The following is a 10,413-nucleotide window of genomic DNA, read 5'->3' as shown; positions in this document are numbered from 1 at the left end:
GTGTCGTGTCCAGATCCTGCCTTGCCAGCCTGTTTTCCCCCCACGGGGTAGTTTTTGTTGTTTATTTTGTTTTATTTGAATAAAAAGCCCTTATTTCCTGCAATATTGAGTCCTCGCCTCATCCCTTCATCCCCAACCCTGACAGTACGAACTGGCCAAAATGAGGACTCAGCAGAAGAAGGGTTTGCGTCGTCCACCAGCCTCCACTCTCTCCAGCCCCCACTACCAGCGCATGCTCCAATTTAAGACCTTGAGCTCCCTCCGTCAACAGGGGGCTGACGTGAGGAATTTTGCCCTGGAGTTCAGCGGTGCTGCAGAGGGGTTGGGGTTTAATGATGCGGCCCTCAAGGACCTCTTTAATTACGCCATTGATGAGCCCCTCAATTGGTGGAGAATGAGGGGGCTGGACCACCTGACGTTTGGGGGATTTGTGGAGTTTTTGGCACGTCCCCCAGCTGACGAAGCTGCTGCTCCCCCAGAGGCGGCTGATGAAGCTGCAGCTCCCCCAGAGGCGGCCGACGATGCTTCATTGCCCTGCTCTCGGAAACGGAGGAAGGGGAGGAGGAAGAATGGGTCCACCTCACCGCCCCTAGAGACGGCCGAAGAGGCTGCAGCTCCCCCTGAGGTGGCCGAAGAGGCCGCAGCTCCCCATGAGGTGGCCGACGAGGCTGTAGCGCCCCTGGTGGTGGCCGACGAGGCCGCAGCGCCCCCGGAGGTGCCTGATGAGGTTGCAGTGCCCGCAGTGGTGGCCGACGAAGTTGCAGGGCCCCGCTCTCGGAAACGGAGGTGGAGGAAAAGGGCTTCCTCCATCCCACATGGCCTGGAGGCAGTACTTCTCTTTACTTACTTAAGTAAAAATCTGTCTTTACAACTTTTACTTGTAATGGAGTAATATTTGACCAGCATTATCTGTACTTTCACTCAAGTAATGGAGTTGAGTACTTTGTCCGCCTCTGATTCTGAGTGAGCTGAGTGAAGGGAAGGATGGGTGAGGGAAGGAAGAGGATAAGGAGGAACCAATGCATATAAGACGTTTTCCCGCATTTTCTCTCAGTGAGATGTGGAAACGGATGTCTGTATGTTAATGCACTGTGTGTGTATTGTCCGTCTCAGAAGATCAAAGTGTCTGAGGTTCTGTATTTCTTACACCTTCATTGGCTTCCGGTTTCCCTGTATATAAACTTCAAGGTACTAATTGTCACTTAAAAAAAAATCTCCATAATCTTGGTCCGACATATTTATCTTACTGACTTCAGGCTTGTGCTCCTGTTCGCTCCTTACGATCTAGTGCGGGATTGTTAGTCACCCCTAAGTATAGTCTGGTGACTATGGGAGCCAGGTCTTTCAGTGTTGTGGCTCCCAGGTTGTGGAATGCTCTTCCTCAAGACATCCGTCAAGCATCCTCCCTTCTCTCCTTCAAAAACCTCTTTTCTCTGAATATTACTTTTCAATTCTCGGTCTGTAAATTGTACCTTGTTTATTTATTTGAATTCCTCTTTGTTTGTATCTCTAACCTAACTTTGCAAGCGACCTCTGTATATTACTTTCAGCCATTGGTATGTGTATTGTGGTTTGATGTTGATGTTTATTTGGCTCTTTTCCTTATTTGTCTCTGTAAATCGACCTTGGATGTTGGAAAGGCACTATAAAAAAAAAAATAATTATTATTATTATTATTATTATTATTATTATTATGTGTTAGGGTTACAAACTGGCTTTTAAGGGAATCAGCAAAACATGTTTTGTTCTTAATATTCAGTACTACTCAGGCTCATGAAATAAAATATTGCATATAAAATATTGAGATCTCATTTATTTGATATTAGGTTCTCAGTACTAATTATACTCCTATTTTCTTTATTTGAAGAAAAAATAAATAAAATAAAAAAACCCAGTGGTGTTTTGATTATTCATGGTAACACAAGTTTGTGGATGGTGTGTCTGTAACTTTTTCTTTTGGTCTCTGGGTGACGCTCTTATGTTATACACAGCTCAGCCAGTGATCTCATCTGTGCCGTGTGCCCTGATTCAATTGAATCAGTGTTACACAGCGAGCAGAGGAGGGGAGGAAGGAGGGATAGATGGGGAGGGGAATGCTGTAGGCTTGCAGAGGAAGGGAGAGATGAAAATAAAAATCTAAGCCGTCAGGAGCAGTCATCAGAGTGCAGTGTCTGCCCCAGCTATTTGAGGATCTGTTCAGAATGTGCTTTGATTGTCATTATTTTTATTCTTTTTCATTTAAATGTAGCCATTAATGATTCACAACATGACTTGTTTGTCAAGATGCGTTCGGGCCAATTTCTGGCTTCAGCTTTGTTTCTGCTTCATTTGCATGTGCGGTTGTCTCAGTGAAGTGCGTTATTCAGTTCCAGAGGAGATGCAGCAAGGCTCCGTCATCGGCAATGTGGTGAGAGATTTGGGAATAGATGTGACTGAGCTCGTGAGGCGCAACGCTCGAGTCGTTGCTGAGGGGAGCCGACAGTTTTGTGAGCTGAGCACAGAAACAGGTTCTCTGTTGGTGAGCGAGAGAATGGACCGTGAGGAGCTTTGTGCACAGTCTGCGCTGTGCATCTTGCAATTCCAACTGCTCCTGGAAAATCCGCTCAAAGTGTACAGTCTCCTCTTAGACATCCAGGACATTAACGATAACAGTCCGGCGTTTGACAACGGTCAGATTGAGCTGGAGCTACTGGAGTCAATGGTCCTGGGGAGGCATTTTCCACTTGAAAGTGCTCACGATCCTGACATAGGAGCTAATTCAGTTCAGCATTATCAACTCAGTGAGAATGAATATTTTGCTTTGGAGATGAATACCCAGGTGGACAGAAATGCGTATCCTGAATTGATCCTTAAAAAACCTTTGGATTGAGAAAACCAAGCTGATCACTTTCTGACTCTTAAGTGTATTGGATGGTGGCCGACCTTTTCGTTCTGGAACAGCATCAATTCATATTCATGTGTTGGACGCCAATGATAACGTTCCTGTGTTTGGTCAAAGTGTGTACGAAGTCAGAGCACTGGAAAATTCAGCTCGAGGCACTGTGTTGGTTAAATTAAATGCAACAGATTTAGACAGTGGGATTTATGGGGAAATTAGTTACTCTTTCAGTCACATGCCTGATAAGACGAGGGGGGTTGTGGAGGTCAACCCTGTGACGGGTGAGGTGAAGGTCATGGGTGCGTTGGATTATGAGGAGGCCAGTTCTCACGAGCTGGATGTACAAGCCAAAGATGGAGGAGGACAGTCATCTCACTGTAAACTCATTATAGATGTGATAGATGTGAATGACAATGCTCCTGTTATTGCAGTTAAATCAACTTCGGCTACTGTGCCAGAAGATGCTTCACCTGGAACCATGGTGGCTTTGCTGCATGTTTATGACCTTGATACTGGCACCAGTGGATGGGTCACATGTGAAATATCTGATGATGTGCCATTTAAACTTGTTTCAGAGGTAAAGAATTACTTCATGCTTGTGATTGATGGAGTTTTAGACCGTGAAATGTGTCCTCTCTATAACATAACTGTGACTGCTATGGATGCTGGCTCACCCCCTTTATTCAGCAGTAAAACTGTAGCCATAACAGTCATAGACATTAATGATAATCCTCCTATTTTTAGACACAGTGACTACAGCATCAAATTTGTAGAGAATCAGCCTCGGGGAACCCTGGTTATTAAGGTCACAGCTGATGATGCAGATGAAGGGCAGAATGCTAGAATCCTGTATTCTCTTTCAGAAGATGCAGCCTCTCATCTTTCCATCAATGCAGAAACTGGTGAGATATTTACTCTGCGCCCCTTTGATTACGAAACATCCACTCACTTCCATGTTCAAGTTATGGCACGTGATGAAGGCAGGCCATCGTTCACTAGCACATGCACTGTCCAGATTTTTATTGCAGATCAGAACGACAATGCTCCAGTTGTTCTTTACCCAGTTCAGTTTGATGGGTACCTTGCACATGACATTGTGCCTCGAGCTGCTCCTGCAGGTTATCTGGTCACCAAAGTGGTTGCAATCGATGCAGACGCAGGGCACAATGCATGGCTGTCCTATCGAATTGTAAAAGCTACACAGCCTAATTTGTTCTCCATTGGACTGCACTGTGGGGAAATTAGGACACTAAGGTCGTTTGCAGAAGATGAAGAAATCAAGCAGACCTTGATAGTCTCTGTGAGTGATAATGGGCTTGAATCTTTGTCTGCAACTGCAACTGTCAATCTTATGATAGAAGACGGCTTGCCTATCATCGATGAGCTCTTTGCACATGGCACAGATAAATCACATGGACACAGTGACCTTACTTTATATTTAATAATGGCTCTGGCAGGCATGTCTAGTCTTTTCCTTGTGCTCATCATTGCCGTGGTCTACATGAGATTATGTAGATACCGATATATGTACCGTTCAACTGCAAACTTACCCGTTTTTCCTCCTACCTACAGACCACCTGGCTACTATGACGTGAGCCGCTTCAATACTCTGCAGAAAGATGATCGATATAACTCATTCTTAACCACAGGCTCATGGAAAGGGGACTTCAGATTTGGTTCTGACTTTGTTGGTTTGGACATGCTGAATAAGAGAGGGACGTCGTTGCATGTGGGTGGCCGCAGCGCCACACGTGCAAAGGTCTTAGTGCCACATAAACTCTAACCCTGATGGTTTGACCATGACAATCATACAGAAAATCCTTATCAACAAATTGGACTGAAAAGCGTTTAATCAAACAAATAACAAATGTTCATTATTATAATGCACATCCTCAGTGAGTCCCTCACTATAATGTTGTATGTTTTTTTCTGCTTTAATTTTGCATGTGACATGATTTGTTTTACACAATTTGTAAACACACACTTTAAAAATATATTTTTTATTGTATAATAAGTGCATATTTATATATTGTATATAATTTATTTGTATCTGTGTATATATATATATATATATATATATATATATATATATATATTATGTATATATATTATGTATATATGTATATGTATATGTATATATGGTTTGCAAGGATTTATTCACTTAATTTAGACATCAATAGTATTTCAACTTTTTTTTTACTTTTACTTCTTTCACGAGCACTCTTCTATTTCTGTGAATCATATTTATCATGATTTCATCTTCAGTTCTCTTTCTGTACTCTTGAACTTTATTTTCAGGTTTATACATAAGCTGTTGTGTAATGCTGTTTCCTTTCTTATGTTATTGTAAAATTCAGTCTTGAATGTTTAGTTTGTGACTTTAAACTTAAAATTCAAATAATAAATATTTTCTTTGAATTGTATAACATGAACCATGCATGTACTTATTTATACAGAGAATAATTTTTACCAATATATATTAACCTCTAGGTATTTAGTTATTGTATTACAGCCTCTGGAGGTGTCTATATAGACACTTTGGATATTTTAACATTTACTCTGAATAGTGCTGTTTATGTGCATTATGTCCTTAAGTGATTTTAAGTTCTAGGAAAGGAGTTATGTTGTAAAATTAGTTTATCAAAAGGGGCACAATCTGAGCATCTCTCTCAAATGGGAAATATGAATGTACTCCATGCAACATTCAACAATCTTCCTAGTGTTCCGATATGTCTGACATCAGGGGCGCCGCTAGCAATTTTGGGCCCTATGAAAGCATATGAGGTTGGACCCCCTACCACACCAAACATACATTGCCCAAAGTATTGGGACACCCCCTTCTGATTAACAGTTTTGACTACTTTAGTCATTTCCACGCGTACAAATCTTAATGTTTAAGCATATAATGATATTCTAGGGAATTGTGTGCTTCTAATTTTATGCCAATAGTTTGAACAGGACCCTTTTCTATTCTAACACAACAATGCCTCTGTGCATAAGGCAAAGTAAAAAAAAAAAAAAAGATTGATTCAGTCAGTGTGGAAGAACTTGACTGGTCTGCATAAAGCCAAGTCCTAATCCCAGCTGAACACCTCTGGTGTGACTTTAAATGCAGACCTTGAGCCAAAAACTCATCACCAAACACCAATTTGTACTCATGGAAATTACTAAAGTAGTCAAACCTGTTCATTCGAAGGGGGTGTCCAAATACTTTTGGCAATATAGTGTACAAGCCAACCTAGCTATTCAAAATCTTGGTCTGCAATTTAATAATATTGACCTACATAATTCATGTATTTAAAAATTGTATTGCCATCTCTGTTGCCACAGTTTTGGAAGTGTCTAAAATGATTGTACGCATATGTACAAGTCATTGGTGTTTGGTGATGAGTTTTTGGCTCAAGGTCTGCATTTAAAGTCACACCAGAGGTGTTCTGCAGACCAGTCAAGTTATTTCACATAATTTTGTTTTATTTGTAACTCTTTGGTAGATACATTTATAATTTCTATTACATTACTATTACTACTGTTACTACTAATAAAACAGATCTCTGGGGGCCCCAAAAGTGCGTGGGCCCTTAGAATCATCCTAATTGTGAATGAGGCCCCTGTCTGACATATAAAAGCTTGCTAAACCCAAGGTTAAGAGTAGTCTATAGGTTAGAGTTAAGCATAGTGTGAAAGGTCTAATGCAGGTGTTTTGTGTTTTTCTTCATTTAACATTTAAATTACATTTGCCACTATAAGATACTTTGCCATGAAATAGTCATGAGATTTACAGATGAGCCTAAAAATGAGAAGTTTATGACTATTTGAGTCATTCTCAAATATCTAACCGTAACTTTGACTCTCCAGACTCATGACTTGAGCTTCTTATATAGGATAAAGGATGATTTAGTCTTGTCACGTGTAAATTGTTTATTGGTTTTCACTGGGTCTGTATGATTAAATATACAGTCAAAATGGATTTAGTGTGGATTCAATTAGTATCAGATCTAATGATGGTTAACATACTGCTTAAAAACCCCAGCAAAGGTGTTTATTAATTGAATGACAGGTTTTGGCTTAACAGTAGTTAAGAGTGCAAGTGATGAATTATGAATTAATAACCCTGAAAAATAATTATATGGAATATATGCATGTAGTTATATGCTACAGTAATGAGTCTGTAATTCAGATCTGTATCCACAGAATGCTGTACATTTCCCAGGCAGCTACTGTGTGCTATTTAAAATGTTCACCCATGTGTGCTTCAGTTGTTGCTTTAGGCAGGCCCACTTCTGCTGTACACTGCTACACACGTGAGAAGGGTTCTGTGTGTATGAGGGAGAGAGAAAATGAACAGCAAAATATTAAAACATGCACCAACCAGATGTTTGTGCGTTTGTGCACTGAGCTCATCTGCAATGTATAACACATGTCATGTATTTAACTGGACCATAAATTACTAAAAAAAATGTGAGCATACATTATGCCACAATAAGGCTACAAAAAAGAGATTGGGATGAATTTCCAAATTATTTCACCCAATTGTCATTCTGAGATTCATTTAGGGATTTTCTGTTGACATTAGTGTGGATTCAATTAGTATCAGATCTAATGATGGTTAACATACTGCTTAAAAACCCCAGCAAAGGTGTTTATTAATTGAATGACAGGTTTTGGCTTAACAGTAGTTAAGAGTGCAAGTGATGAATTATGAATTAATAACCCTGAAAAATAATTATATGGAATATATGCATGTAGTTATATGCTACAGTAATGAGTCTGTAATTCAGATCTGTATCCACAGAATGCTGTACATTTCCCAGGCAGCTACTGTGTGCTATTTATAATGTTCACCCATGTGTGCTTCAGTTGTTGCTTTAGGCAGGCCCACTTCTGCTGTACACTGCTACACACGTGAGAAGGGTTCTGTGTGTATGAGGGAGAGAGAAAATGAACAGCAAAATATTAAAACATGCACAGACCATGGTGAAGTCCAGTTTTGCTTTGTAATCGAATCCGATTGTCATGTTAGTGGATTTGCACACAAGGCAGAGATGGCTTCATGAAAAGCTATTGTAGGGATTTTAAGGACAGAGGGAGAAATGTGTCTCCTCTCATGACCCACATAGTTCTGATCAAACTGGAGATCATGATGAGACCATTCTTACTGTTGGTATGTCATAGAGTTGTCAGTGTGTTTAAGCTGTGTTTTATACCCGTTTTATGTGCACTTTGGTCTTTGATTTTTCTCTCTCTCTCTCATTTATCTTTGCCATCTGGTGTGGCTTTGATTTATTTTTTTTTATTTATTTTTTTTTTATTAATGGTGTGTATTGCGTACAGTGTAAGTGCTTCAAACAAAGCACATTTTCTTCAGGAAATTTACTTTTTTTTTTTTAATATTTTCTTTTCTCTTTTCTTCCCTCCATGGCCTGGCTGTCCATCCTAATGAATGGAAACTAATCAATCCCCTTTAAGGTAAGAACATTTTATATACTGCTGTTATGTAAAATACAGTTGTCAATTCACAGAAAGCTCTTTTGACTTCCATGCACACTTTCTCTCTCTCTCTCTCTCTCTCTGTCTATCATTTAAATTTTCATGTGTCTCCACCTCTGCTATTTGATTTTACTGATTAACTGTTTAGTCATGTTCAGTTCTGTAACTGAATGTTATCAAACAGTATGTGCTGTGCTCCATCTTGTGGTGGTTCACTGAAACTGTGTCAGAGACACTGCATCATCTTACTGCATGAGTGTGTGTGTGGGGGGGGTGCCCTATATAGGTCTCTCTGCGTGAGTGTGTGGGTTGGGGGGGGGGGGTGCCCTATCTCTGTGTCTCTGGCTCTCCTCTCCTGCTGCAGCAGTGTGTCACTATGCTTTAAGGCTGGAATTTGGCCTATTTTTACAGCATTCAAATGCATCAGGCCTTATGGGACACACACAGTCTGAATAATGCAGTCTCATCACACAGAATATGTATGACTATGTGGCAGCTTTAGTGCTGCTCATGTTTTATGCATCTGCACAGCAGTGGTGTCTACATGTTCAAATCAACTGCAATATCCAAAACCACATACTGGCACAATAACACACACCCTACTTCTGGTAACACTTTAATAAGGTTACATTAGTTAATGCATTTGATACCATGAACTAACAATAAACAATTTTTACAGATTTTTTTAAAACTTAGGTTTGTGTGTGTGTGTGTGTGTGTGTGTGTGTGTACACCAATAATAATAAATGCTAGTTCATGATGCCTATGCATGAACTAATGTTGACAGATTCAAACGTATTGTATAGTGTTAATGAAATAGTTTGTTTTTTGATTTCTGTGAGGCTTTGACAATCAGATATGCCTGCACAATGTTGTTGCAGGGGATGTCTTCGCACTTCACTTCACACTCCACTAATTTTTATCCTTTAATATGTAGGTCATCTGCTAGCTTAGACAGTAGAATCACATCTGACTGGCTTGATCTTACAAACTCCATTATTTTTGATGAAATAAGACGTTTTAGTTTAATGTACTACATGAACTACATGCACCTAAAATCTTGTTACATTCTTGTTAAACACCTACTATAGAATCAATGGTGTTATTGGTTGAAGATAAACTGTAATTGGTAAACTCTGGTTGGATTCGCTTTCTCAAATTCTGCATTGTAATTTGATTTCATGTCTCCATTCCTGCACTGAGCTCATCACAATGATACATTTTTTTAAGCACTAAGTGCTCTCTATTGAGTTTCTGTTCAGCAATGACAACCGACAGAACCAGAAATAAAGGTACAAAAGCTGTCACTGGGGCATAAGGTATGCACCATTTAGGTACAAAGGTGTACTTTTTGAGCAGGTGCCACCCCAGTGACAGCTTTTGTACCTTTATTTCTGAGAGTGTAGCTCACTGTCTTTCTTCCCTTGTGCTGGACAGTCCAGCACTGCTGTTGTGCTGCTTATTGACTGTGAGAGGTGCTGTTGCCCAGGGAGACGATATGAGCAAAAGAACTGCATACAGAAGGCATTGGGTCAACCGGCATAGAGAAAAGACGTCGAGCTGTTGTTTGTACATTAGAAGGGCTCGGTTTTGAATCTTCTTAACAATACAGAAGATAATTGTTCAAATGCTTTTATTTGAAAACTGGACGTGTATGACTGTATTTTGTCTGGATTACAACATTTGCAGGATGCAGGATAACAAAGGACTCCAGTTGAGGCGGTGTGTAAAATGACAAGCAGGATTGTCCATTTTCCTTTTATTCGTGCTGAACACAGTGACCGGGCAGATTCGTTATTCGACTCCTTGATTTTATACAGCAGTTCAATAAACAAGAATTTAATATTAAGACACTTACGTTTTAGACACAATATTGACTGTTTTTGCTCTATTTCGCCAACAAATATAATTCCAATTTGTGTCTCTGAGCAACATGACACTGTTTTGTTCCTGAATGAATCAACTTTTAAATGATTTGGTTCAATCGCAATGACTCACTTATTAACACTGGCAGTTTTAATTTCACATTTAAAGTATCTTTTAAAAAA

General features: G+C 39.9%; 1 pseudogene; it reads left to right on the top strand.

Moving 5' to 3' along the window:
* Positions 1-1,998: 1,998 nt before the first annotated feature.
* Positions 1,999-4,672, top strand: LOC107747088 (protocadherin gamma-A11 pseudogene; annotated as a pseudogene).
* Positions 4,673-10,413: the final 5,741 nt, after the last annotated feature.

This window comes from Sinocyclocheilus rhinocerous, unplaced genomic scaffold (genome assembly GCF_001515625.1).
Source record: "Sinocyclocheilus rhinocerous isolate Xijiao unplaced genomic scaffold, SAMN03320098_v1.1 scaffold168, whole genome shotgun sequence".
Classification (NCBI taxonomy): domain Eukaryota; kingdom Metazoa; phylum Chordata; class Actinopteri; order Cypriniformes; family Cyprinidae; genus Sinocyclocheilus; species Sinocyclocheilus rhinocerous.
Note: the sequence above shows the minus strand (reverse complement) of the source record. Positions and strands in the feature narration are given on the sequence as shown.